Raw genomic sequence first — 10649 nt, 5'->3', positions numbered from 1 at the left:
AGGCCGACCCTGGGCCGCCCGCTGGCGGCGGCAGGGCGCGGGCGGTGGGGAGCTGTGGCGTGGCGAAGCCCGTCGGGCGCCATCGAGGTACGTGTGGCCGAGGCCGGGGACCTCTGTGTCCCCGGGCACGGGAGAGCACGGGGCCGAGCCCCCGCCATGGCCCCCTCTTCGGGCAGGAAGGTCTCTCCCTGCGGTGTGTGTCCCATTAGGGTCTTCCCTCTCGGCCAGTCTGTGCACCCTGAGGGGTGAAGGTGGCACAACTGGTTTCTTTAATGTGCCCTGTACAGTCGGGCTGGGTATTTAGGCAGGAGGTAGAACATAGTGTTAAACTTACACGGGTGAAAAATGTAATATTTTTTGCCCCAAACTCTTTCACTGTTGAGCCACGGCGTCTCCACCCTGCAAGGTGAGGTGGCTGCCTGCAGCGCAGCCTTCCCCGTCCTTCCCCGTGATAGTGAGAAGGCCAAAAATAAGCTGCATCCAACAGGGCTGCTCTGTTACACGCTGACCTTCTGGGTCCTTCCTGCCTAACCAGAGAGCCGCTGTGCTGCTGGCTCCTTCGTTGCTGCGACAGCTTGTAGATGTTTCTTAATTTTCTTTCTTTGTGGCTGGGACCAAAGAAAGTTGGGATGGGCATGGGCGTTGGTGCCTTTTTTTATAATAGCAAACAAAAAAGATTGGGCAGTTTTCCACTAGTTGTGATCTGTTGCGAAACATAGCTCTGCTGCATAGGATGAAATGGAGTGAAAATGGGGAACATGACCTGGCTTCTGGAGAAGAAGCTGGGGTGTGAGCTGGAAATGATGGGTGACACAGATAGGGTGGTCCTGAATTTTACTAACTTGTTGCTTACTTGAGTTGTTTTCATTTTCTTGGCTCTTTTTCCCTCCTCCTAAAAGCCATTTTTCCAAAGATGACAAAGTGAAATGTTACATTAGTCTGTAATTAAAAGGACCAGTTTTGCTGGGTTGTCATCTAAGTGATGCCAACCTGTGGCTCGGAGGCAGCCTGTGGCTATCAGTAACTCAAAGCCTTGCTCCCACGATGTGGCTGCCTTGGGTATCTGGTGGTGGGGCTGTGGTGGCCTGGAGGATGCTGGTTTGCCTGAAGCCCTGCTGCAGCAAGGGATGAGCCCGCAGCTGTGACCACGTTCAGCATCCCCACATGGGTCACCCTTTTGCTCAGCTCACGCTGTACCCTGCCTGTCCAGCAGCCCCTTGGAGAGCCGCCGTCCTCACCCCGCTGGGAACTCAACCGAGTCCATCCTCCTTGCGGCTATGTGTGTCTTGAGTCTACAAGATCAACCTGCCCTTGCTTCTGTTTTTCACTGCTAGCAGAGGCGATTTGTCTGGTTTCTTGCCTCAGTCTACTCACCTCCTCTTTGAGCTCAGGCAGAATTTTGGTAGCTGCCATAGCAAGGGGAAAAAGAGGGAATGAAAAGCTAGTTTGTATTGCCCAGAAGCATACTGACTTAATTTTTTGTGCCATACAGTTTTGAAATCCGTTTTCTGGAGTTTGAGGGGCACTCACTTGCCCATTGGTTATAATGGAGAAAATAAGCAAGGCAATTGTCAGCACAATGTAAGGTCTGATATTCTGTAACCTGCTGGGACCAGAAATAAGTATCCCTCTGGAAGATCTACAGCTTCCTCAGGAATATGTTGTAAACACCTGGAATATGCTTTCTAAACTCTCTTCCTAGGTGACCTTCGAAAGGCCAAGGCTGACACCTTTGACTTTCCCTTCCCTTCAAGAAATGTCGATAAAGTAATTAAACGAAAGAAGCAGAAGGTATAAAATGTGGGAGCTGAATTAGCTGCCTTTGCGTTTGAGAAAATTGCTTCCCGCTTGTTCTGTGTATGTGTATGTGAGAGCATGAGAGAGATTAAAAGATTGAATTGGTTGTCTGTTACTGAAAACCTTACTTACAGAAAAGAAAGATGGTATTATTTTCCCTCTCTGGAGGCTTTAAAATTCTGGCTCTCATTCAATAAAGCACTTAAGTGTGTGCTTACCTTGAAAAATGAGAGTATGCTGTTGACTTAAAGCCTGTACTGAAATGCTTTGCTGGATTCGGGCCAGGGTGCTGCACACCTTGCTGGGTGAAACCCAGCAAGGAAAAGCTCTGCAGCTCCTCTTCCTCTTAATGTTTTAAGCAAAGAAACCCCACAGGTTACAAATAAGCGAAGGCAAGAATCAGAGGTATTAACACCATATTAGTAGCAATATGAAATTACTTTCTGTTTCACAAATGTATTTCTGTTCCTGTTCAGTAGTTCAACAAATGCTTGAAATTTTAAAAGGCACATTTATTAAAACAGTAACTCATTATGAGATTTTGTAATGTGTGAAGTACAAGTAATCAGCTCGACTATGAAATAGTAATGTCACAGATACTTGATTTAAACCCAGCAAAATACTACTGACTTCAGAGGAACAGCTAATAACATACTATAATATCACTCTTCTAGTACATTAAATAGTCTTCAAAAAGAATGAGGAATATGTATTATGTTTTAGCAATAAATGTCCATGAGAAAGGAATTATCTTGAGATTTAAACTCGTTTCACGGATGGGGTCCAGCAAAAGTCATAACATTAGCATGTTAATGGCCATTTCTATTTGTTTGGCTGCCTCTCTGAATGCCTTTGTCAACACTTCCAATTTAATATTTTCAATGCACATGTTTGAAATGTGCCCACTATAGATGGAGCTTTATGCCTCTAAAATAAAGGTCATCAACATCTATAAAGCAGATTAATATGGGTTTGATATGAATAGCTGTTGCTATTCTGGAATCTGAGCATGGGGTCTGAATTATGCTGCTGTTGAGGGATTACACAGGAAAGTTTATGCTCCTGGAAAAACAAGCAATCTTCTCCCCCTGCCATTTTGGATGACTTTGAAGAGAGTTTAATGGCTCTACACACATTTTCATAAGGTCTTCTTATCTAGAAGGGCACTTCACAAGCCCTGGATAAACAAGAGTTCTAGGCAAGAAAGGAGGAGGATATCTCATGTGGAAAATCATGGAGTAACTTAAGGTTTTTGACTTTTAAATAGAGGTTATTCTTCCAGTACATCCCACATATATATATATATATATATATACACACACATATCCCTCCCACACATTTCCCCCTTCCCAATCCTCAACAAAAAACCAGTTGGACTTCATAGTCATGCTAGAGAATTCAAAAAGTTCTGCCCTACAGATATTTTAATGCAAACTTTTTGTATGCTTCACTGAGAAAGTTCAATTTTATCTTTCAGTCTAAAGTCTGGCTTAGCGTCTGGAAAGTAATTTCAAAAATGCTTGAAGAAAATGAAAAGTTCAGAAGTCGACTTGTGACTTGCAGTCAGTTTACTGGAGAAGGTAAGCAATGAACTGATAATGTTTTATTTTACCGAGAAAACAAATTATTAATGCAAGTGCTTTAACTTAACATCCCTAGGTTTAAGGTCCATTCAGCTGTTTGGTTTGGGTAGTAGATTTTACAACTCACAAATTATGGAATTCATTGCATACTTTAGACACTTCTAGCCGTATTTGAAAAACCCTTGTGTTTTATCGAGAGTCTTATATATATTAATTTGGAGGAAGGATGACAGAAGTGTTTGCTGCAGTCTAACATTAGAGACATGAACATAAAATATCTGCAAGTTTTTCTGAACAGGTGAAATATGTAATTAAACTATTATTCGCAGATTGGTCTAAGGCAGTACTTGTATGAATAATAATTTATTTTTTCACATAGGAAAATAGTGGTTGGTTTCATGCAGACAATAAATAAATTAGATGCTCCCCAAAGGTAGCTGTAACACAATTTAACATAACCATCAAACATGTTCTCACACTGTGCCCTGAATACAGCTATTTCATTACTGGAAAATGACTCAGGAATTAAAACTGGTGCTCTGTGTTGAGCCAACTTCAATTAGAGACATTGTAGTTGCTGCACAATTTAAGATAATACAGTGTATGTTTACAAATGTAATTGGAATTTCTGGCCTCACAGTCTGATGAGTTTTTAGGAAAAAGAATACACTAATCCATGAAGAGTTATTAGGCAAGTTAAAAAATGGCATATTCACTCACAGCACTTCTGCTTAGCTATACGTTTGTGTTGATAGGGTATATACCAAAACATATGCCCATTGTTGCCAGTATCTTATTTTTGTAAAAAGTTGTATGTTGCATACCGATGAGATTTCTACACACGTGACAAGAAAATACTCTCAAAAATGTTCTTCGTAAGAACAAAAGCAGTGCAGTTCTGGTTCAAAACAGAAATCTGTCTACCCCAATGAATGTCCCCTGTGACCTAAGTGGATGTTATTGCAATAGTAGAAGAAATTCCACAATAAGCTGCAACAATATATTCTGCAATTATTCTGCAAGTATTCTGCATTATGTGGAAAAGCACTTCTTCTGTTTGCTTTAAAACCAGTTCCTGATTAATTCTGGTATTATGAGATGCTGGGTATTAACTATGTGCTATTCATAGTCTTTATACCAATCAAGATTCCATTGGCCTCTGTCATATTTCTGTGCTGAGAAGTTCCAGTCTACTAAATCTCTCCTCATACGGAAACTGTTTCCTGGCTCTGATAATCCTTACTCTCTTATCTTTGCCATCAACTAAAATGCTATCCGCTTCTCTATATGGTGCATCGTTCATCCATATTATTGCCCATTTGTTTACAGTAATGAGAGAGCAATTATTTGCAAACGTAACGCTATATCTAACTCATGCTTGTATAAGTGAGTACCTGTGATATATAAGCATTCCACAGGGTTGGGCATGGGTACCCTTCCTCCTGAACTCGTCTGTTCCTGCTAGCCAGGAAGGGTTTGGTGGAGGAGTGTGTGTCTTTCGGATCAGAAGTGTCTTAGGACTTCTGCTACTACAACACCTGTTGCAGAAGCCATTGTAACACAGTGCTTCTCCACCTGATCTAAAGGTTTTGATCTAACAGCTTCCACATATTTTCTCTTAGATCATTGCAAGAAGTTTTTGTGCACAGCTATTAATGTATATGTTGGACGTATATGTATATGTAGGACATACACACCCATGTGTATGTAGGACGCTGAAGAAAAAACAGAAAAAGGTCTTCCGGGATTTTTGTTTGCTTGCTTCCAAGAAAAAGGAGAACAAGAGACAAGGAAAAAGAAATAGAAACCTTAAATAGGTGATTGTCTCAAAAATTTCAAGTAATTGTAAAAAAACCCCTCCAAATTCTGCTGATATACAATCTCCTAGGTGGATTTACCATCTTAATGTAATGGCTGCTAATCTGCTTTTCTGTTTGTTATGGATACGCAATGGGCTGCTTTGTCAAGCTTGTCTGTATGGACAGGGCCCATTCCCATTTCAGATATTAATTTCTTTTTGTCATCTGGAGGGAGAGCATTATCTTTATGTATAATTTCTAGTGACTTAAAAAAAACCCCAACCTAACCAACCAACCCCCCTGCCCCAACACTTACTCTATCCTTAATTGTAATTGTACCTCATTTTTCAGGAGCTTTAATTGAGAATCTACTATTAAGCTCTATTTAGGTGAAAACCATCAACTAATACCTTCTTTCTAATTAGCAGATTTTGCACAACATCAAATTAAGGAGATAAGTCTCCTATTGATCTGAATTTTTTACTAAACAAGAAGCAAATGGAATAATTCTAGCAGACATTTAGATATGGATCAACAAATCTGAATAAACTGGGTTCATTTTTCTCTTTTTTTTACTAGATTAATAAAGCTAGAAAATTAATGCTGCATTTTATTGCCTCTACAAATAGTTTTCTTGAGAGAACAAAAATCTACTTGAATTCTAATGTTACCTATTTATTCCTTGGAATGTTGCAATTAAGATTACATTTGGTGTGACTGAAAATGATGATGTGCCTCCACATAACATTCTCCCACAGGCAATGGTATGAACCAAAGTTCACAGGATGAGGCATCCTACCTGGACAGGGTATGTACGTAGTCAGTTAATTGCCAAGGAAGCTTAGATGCTAAAATAAACAAAATAATCATATTAAAAAGATGCACTGATATTGTTTAATGTGATTAATAAGTACTGATTGTATGCTTCAGTGTTACTGACATTGGCCTCAAATGTTTTTCAAGATTTCAGTCATGTTTGGGAAGCAGAATAGCTCTGTCCTCAGCAGGAAGGGCTGTGTGCATTGCCAAGGCTGGGAGGTGGATTTTGCCTTTTTATTGAGATAAATCCTTCTGTGGTGGTCTAAAGTAAAATCTGAAGAATCTGAGTAGAGTCTTTATTTGTCACACTTTATATCTGACTTTTTTATATTAAAGGGAATGTACCACTACACTTTTGTCATCTTTTTTCTCTAGGAGAAGCCCATCTTTGGCTGGGTATAGCAAGACAATAAAGGCAGATTCAATCCAAAAGGAAATATAAAAGTAGTGAAAGTTTTTATTTTGATCTAGTTCTTACTGAAGTCAGTGGCAAGACTGCAAGTGATTTCAGTGAACACAGGTTCTCTGTTGTTTGGTGTATGTGCTTCTGCTGTTTAAGAGGTTTGTTTTTACAGTGGCTTAAACAGCTCTGTTGCGAGATATTTATTTCAAGTCATTAAGTCTAGTGTTTCACTTAGCTATTAGTTTTCGAAAGCTTTTTAATGAGCATAATATTGTGACAGTTTGCTTGCAAAAGAATAGAGATACACATTGAGTGTTGACTCTGTATTTATATCTATTTCTTTGTAGCTTGTCAGAATCATAAACAAACACAAATTCAGTAAGGCAGAACTCCAAACAAGATATAAAGAAACACTTTTTTTCTTACTGTTTTGAATAAATTTGACTTTATTATATTAAAATAATACACAATTACCCTTCTGTTCATTCATCCATTTATACATGAATCTCAGCAAGTATTCTGAATATGAAACCAGGTGAATGTTTTCTGTCTTACTGTTCATAGTGAAGCACATAATGATATCATCATAATCAGAAGGTATTGTTTATCTAGCTGACTTCAGTAACATGATATAATTTTCTTCTGTTATGGAGTTTCATACTTGAACTCTTGATTGACTGTTAAACCCTTTAAAACTAGCAAATTGTGTAAATGGAACATGAAGACTGCATAAAAATAGTATGTATATGGATTTCATCTCTGTAGATAAAACATTCACCTGTCACAATCAGGCGTCCTTGGTTTCAATAAAAGGAATGTTTTCTCATTGCATAATGTCTTATTGTTTGCAGATATAATGACTGAAATGTCAGAGTGTTGAGCTTTAATAACATGCTAGTGATTGTGTCATTAAGCAGCAAAGCATTTGGAAGAGTTTAATCTCTGTTTTTTTTAGTAGTAAAACTGCAAGTATGTAACTGGAATGTGCCTTTTTGATGACAGCTCTGGCATCGAGGTTCTTTTCTGATTTGTGGTTGAGTAATATTCTGATTTTACTTAAAATAGTTGACATTTCAGCTTGGAAAAGGAAGTGAGAAAGCAAAGTATTCAACCAAGATGTGATCATTTTTCTGGCAGAGCAAAAATGTCATAGTTCTTTGGTATTTTCAAAATACATGTTTGGAGTCACACTTTTTTTTTTTTTTTTTTGTACTGAAAGAGATGATCTCCCTGTTCCCCCAGTTGTATCAATGAAATGTTTGCGTGGGGAGTATTTAGTTTATAATCCTAGATTGCAAATTGTGGAGTTGTTGCTCTAGTTTCTTTTCTTGTAAACTACAGCTGCAGTTGGTACCTTTACTGGCACAGACGTAAGGGGCCCTGGAAATGAAGCTTTCCTTTCAGATGCATAATTGCTACTTTTACAGAATACATGAGATGTGTTAACCTAAATCTCTGTATTTCATTCAGCCAACTCATTAAGATTCTTTCGATACATATGGACCTTCGTCTGTGGGACTATGCTAAATCCTTTTAAAAGGAAGAAATTATAAAAGATAAATATGGCCCTAAATCATCCTTACCCATATACATCTTACAATCTGAGAAGCCTGTACAGGTTGGCTGTCAGTAGCTGCCAGGGCTATCTGATAGTGTTTCACCTGCTTGCTGCAGCCACTTTCATGTGTGTAAATGACCAGAAAATGCAAGGGAAGACTCAGACCCTATAAACCAGATTTGATCTATTATCGGCACACATGTGGGAATGGAGGAGTGCCAGCTTCCCCTTGTGTGTTCAGGGACCATTGAGGTGTGATAGTCTATCCCAGCATTGCCCAGTTTCAGTGGCTTTGCTAGATTTTGTGGGGATTCAGAGTAGCCTGGACTTACGTGCTGTGCTGTTCAGTTTTCATCCAGGTGGGGTTTGAAGGGAGGGCCCGTGCAGCATCAACCTTGCCATATGGTTTCATACTTGTTAACATCCTGCTAATCAAGAGAAAGAAGTAACTACTGCCTTCCTTACTAGCCCCAGCAAATCTATCTTCTTGCCTACTTGTCTTAGCCCTTGTCCAACATGCCTCTGTTCTTCTTTCACCTCACCTCCAGCTCACTCCAGAATGCAGTTTGTGCCCAGAGTGGAGGCTGGTGAGCAGCATTGCTTTCTCAGCCTGCAACATGTGTAAAACCACAAGTAAGAGCCAGCAACCCCTTCCCCAGAAACCCTGTGGTGGTGATGATATAATTAATTGGTTGGGATCTACTAACAGAAAAGAACTTTTAGTTGGCAGTACTTTGAAAGGGGACTTACATTTCAAATCACTTCGGGCCAAAACAGCTAATGCAGTTGGGCAAACAGATATATGCTGATTCAGGTTCAGTTTCTAACTCTTTGGGTGATGAAGTCTACCTTTATACAGTAGTAACCAGATTTCAAAGGTACTGTTGTGAACAAGGGTAGTCAGAGCAGTTAAACTGCTGAAAAAAGAGTCTGGAGAAGAATCTAGCTCAAGATATACAAACCAGAGCAGCAGAACACGTACACTATCACCATCCGCTCAGACCCCTGTAATAATGCATTCTTTCTTTTAATTCATATGACCATTTCAGTGTAAACTGCAGAAGAGAAAGTAATTGTAGTGTTGTATTAAAATATGCTTATATGATCCAAGTAAGTAACACATTCAACAAGGGAAAAAAAGGGGTTGGTTTAGACAGGAAAAACTTTATTTAAACCCTCTTTGTTAAAAGGAGTCAGAAATAAATAAAGGAACCTCAGGGCACTAGAACATATACTTGACATTCAGAAAACAACTGATCCTCCTCTGAACTCCTTAATCATTGCTGCAGAACCAAAAGCAAGTGTCATACTGGCCTGCTGTGGTTCCTGGGAAGCAGTGTTGTTCTTTCACATTCTTCAAAATGCGTATCAGTTACCTGAAGTTTTTAATAACAAATCTCACTTGGAGTGTGAACCGAAGCAGATGTGCAAATATAGAGGTCATGCTTTGTCTTTGCTTTGCCTTGTTCTCAGTACATAATTTACCTTTCTATACAGAACAAAAACTCTAGCTTATTCTAAAAGTTCGAAAATTTTTCATCTCAACCCTGTGAACAGTTGCCAAGAGATCTGAGGAGGTACCTTGTGGTATAGAGGTGGGAGGCAGTAACCAGGGCACACGGTGCAGCTAAAGGCATTGCTGCTGAATTCTTGTTATCCATAAATAATAGTGTCAGCCACTTGTCTAAAGATCTTAAAGTTGGTCTGAATAAGTGTTCTTTTGTATGGTGTTTCATAAATACAAATGACTCTATGTGAAGGTAAGCAATGGAGAGTAAGGCCTTTGGTTTTTATACTGCTATTCCATGCTAGTTAGAGATTTATTGGTAAAACAAAGTTTAGCTGGAAATAGCACATCTCCTGGGCCTGAAATGTTTTGACTGAGGTTATCCCATTTGGTGAGTTCTTGCCCAGTTGAGCTCCCCTGGTTCCTGGAGCACTTCTTGGCAGGTCAGCCCAGGCGATGCAGCCTCCTCTGTCTTGGAGTAGCTTGCCCAATGGCACCAAGGACTGTCCAGGGCTTGGGGGCTTGAAACTCCAGCTGGTGGTCTTGGGCTACCACTTCCAACCTGCTGTAAAGCTAAAAGCAAGAAAATACTGGGAGCTTGAACTCCACTTTAATTTCCATGTCTGGAAGTGCTAAGAGGCTTGGCTGGAGCAGGACTGCTGGAGGTCCTGCAGTCCCTGACGTGGAGCTGTGACTTTGGACAGGCTTCCTGGGGGACTCCTCAGCATCATGGCTGCACTGGAGCCAGAGGGGCTTGGGAGGTCCCACAGCTACTGTGTGGAACTGGCATTCGCAGACGCTGCTGCTATTGCCAGAGACTGTGTCACTGATCAGCCGCAGGCTTGGGAACTTGGGAATTGTGTTTTGGAAGTGTTTTGATGTTTCTGAAGTGACCTTTCTGGGAATTTCCAGTTTGTGGGCATTTTCAAAAGAGTTTGTTTCCTGTTTGATTTGGACCGAAGCCACCAATTCCGATAAAACCTCATTTCCTGCAAACTGGAGGCTTGGCTTGCCAGGCAGCTCTTCTGCTCATGCCCCATCTGCTCTGGTGGTGTGATCAGTCAGGTTCCTCTGCCCTAACAGCAGAGATTCTGCAGTCCCATGGCCTGTGAGGTTATCATAACTTGGTGTCGTGGTTTAACCCCAGCCAGCAACTAAGCACCACGCAGCCGCTCACTCACTC

The sequence above is a fragment of the Haliaeetus leucocephalus genome, unplaced genomic scaffold, assembly GCF_000737465.1.
Source record: "Haliaeetus leucocephalus isolate CR32 unplaced genomic scaffold, Haliaeetus_leucocephalus-4.0 Scaffold656, whole genome shotgun sequence".
NCBI classification, from domain to species: domain Eukaryota; kingdom Metazoa; phylum Chordata; class Aves; order Accipitriformes; family Accipitridae; genus Haliaeetus; species Haliaeetus leucocephalus.
This window is presented reverse-complemented; position numbering follows the sequence as displayed.